The following is a 2950-nucleotide window of genomic DNA, read 5'->3' on the forward strand; positions in this document are numbered from 1 at the left end:
TGCTTGCAAACTAATATTTTTATACACAAAAGATTAAGTAGTTTACACAAAGACAGGTTTACATAATGAGCAGATGCAAAAATTGAACTTTTTTTAAAGTTAAGTCCACTTGGCTCATGTCTGTGTTATGTAAGAGCACTAAGTATGCAGTAGGCAAGCAGGCTGGAAAATCTTTTTCAGCCTCGGTTGGGCATGCTGACAGAAAAGCCCTGAAATTCACCTCTGACTCCTGCTTTTGTCTTTCATCACTCAAATCCTCAGGGCAGAGCAATCAGAGGTGTAAAAAGGTTGTTGATATTCAAGACATATGCTGACTTTCACAGAAACTCAAGCAGAAACACAGACTCTCCCCACAGAACGGCAGCACAGTAGCATGATGTAATTTTCTCAGGGGATCAGGTCATCAGTATGCTTTCTTCACAGACTGTTGCAGATGTTAAGGACTGTATAGCATTATAGCTAAGTATGTCTCAGACGCATTACAACATAAATAATACCAAAAAACCCAAAACATGGCTTTTTTAATTACTTACGATTTGGCACCTTATTTCATTTTGTTTTTTTCATTTTAAATGTCACTTATATTGAACAACTCGTGTTTAGGGAAGGCATTTTAAACCAGCTGTTTTAAATTACCTGCAAAGTGAAGGGTAGATCATCTGGTGAGCAGGCCTTAGCCCATGTAGGGCACCTGGTTGTGGGTGGTTTCCATGAGGCCATGGAGCAAGACTTTTGATCGGTCTTTAAATGATTCTGGCAAACTCAGGAGGAGGAAGCGGTGCTTTTCGCACTGTGCACTGTAATTGGGTGCTGCTGACTTCAGCTGAGGATATATCACACTGACTTGCCTCCTGTAGAGGAAACAGACAAAGGGGATGACCTGCCCATCACTGGGATGAAGTCACTCGGGTAGATAAACAACTCCTGGCAGGGTGGACGAGAGTCGCCCCAATTTTCTTTAGACTTTGGTTGTTCTGGCACTGTCTTGGCTGATATGCCTCTAAAATGTTTCTCTGAAGTCAAGGACAGAGTTTCTGGATTGGCAGACTCGGGTGGTAGTTGTTCTTTTTCAGAAGGAAGACTAGAGAGTTTATTCTAATTTCAGGGTGATCACACTTCACGGTGAGAAGGTCTGTATTTGGATACCGGTGAGGAGAGTTCTCCTGCTGGTCGAACCTTAGATTCAGGAGGAACAATGACACTGTGGATCATAGATCAGCTCTTGTGGATATTGGATGGCGAATGGTATTTTGCCTGTTAGTCTATATGTGTTTTGTGGACTTCATAGAGGCAGGGTAGCAGGGTACACTCAGGACGAGTCAACAGTTTATCAATATATCTCTAATTACTAAATTAAAGACATATAATAATGAACTGACTCCTTGGATAATTTTTTGTTCACTTATTTGAACAGCTATTTTAAAGTTGTAGCTCATGTTTATAAAACTTGTCAATAATAATGTAAATAAGACAAATTGTTGTAATAACAACAGTTATTACTATTGATTAACAGAAACTTTCATTGTTTAAGAGTAATTGACATAATTGACTAAAGTTTAATTAATTATTAATTAATTATTTACAATTAATTGTGGTATATTGTAAAAATTACATCTTGTATTGCAATATTTGTGTAGTGAGAAACTGTTGTTGTAACTGTGAAATAGCAGTTTCATGCAAATCAAGCTGCCAGTTGTTTGCTGTAGCTTCACAGACATTTTTTACAGTATAGTCCAGGGCAAAACCACACTGCCAAAAGACTAAACAGACTAGCTAAGCTCTCCTGTGTCCCACAGAAACCCTGTCAAGTTTGTGGCAGGTGCACCAACTTGGAATTTAGATTTGGAATCCTGTAATATGTCCGAGATCTACATGAGATTCCCTGAAGCTATGTTGAGACTGATAGATGGTGAAGGCGTCGTGGTGCTTCCTCAGGAGGTGTGGGGAGCATGTATTGAATTTTGTTTCAACCTTTACAAATCACACAAGCCTGCTGAGCAATGTCCATACCACTGGTGCAGCTGATGACTGAAAAGAGAGAAATACTTTATATCATCATTTCATAGTAACTGCTTAGTTACGTAGCACCATTGGCTTTTACATCACCTTGAAGAACATCCCAGCAACAACCCCAGTAACAAATCCCCAAGTGCAGAATAAAATCTTTAGCATCAGACGTTTGGTAGTGCACACAAACATGAAAAAGTTTACTTCAAAACTTGAGAGCAAGAGGCTGCACAAAACATTTGAAAGGCAATCTTAGCTCTTAGCACATCTCATGAAATCCAGGGTTTGGAAAGCACTTTAAAAGCAGGATAACTATATGGCATTAAACCCAAACCATCCAGGAGTCACAATATAAGAACTAACCTCTAGTAGTTTTGATATTTGAGAAAGAAGATACTTCTTTCTTTATGACGTTACATGTAGTTCAAGGTCATGGTTTCCACAGAGTATTATACCGCTAGGACCAAATGCCCTGTGATCACCTGTACTGCACATAGAACAGACACAAGTTTCCCATCATCAGTCAGAGTCAGTGTTGAACAAGGCGTCTGTGACATACATGCTGGGTCCAGCTTTCACTGCAAAATACAAGCACACATATCCATATGACAGCATGCTTTACTCTACAAGGGCTGGGATGAAATACAGAGGGCAATGTTTTCTAAACGCTTTAATGGGACTAATAAAGTAAAACTGCCATTTAAGCTTTGCAGCTCTATGGATACCAAAACTATGACTTGACTCATTGTCCATATGTCTGCAAATATTATATAAGTTGCCACAAAATTCAGTGTTACATGTATGTAACATGGCAAAGACAATCTGCCTTACAAATTGGTCACTAACACAGAATGGTAGTCAGAGAAACATTCAACAGTAGACATCACTGTTAACATGTGTTAAGTACATGACTGCAAATCTTTCTTAGTCCCCTCTCACACAC

Source organism: Aulonocara stuartgranti, assembly GCF_965226115.1.
Source record: "Aulonocara stuartgranti genome assembly, chromosome: 20".
Classification (NCBI taxonomy): Eukaryota; Metazoa; Chordata; class Actinopteri; order Cichliformes; family Cichlidae; genus Aulonocara; species Aulonocara stuartgranti.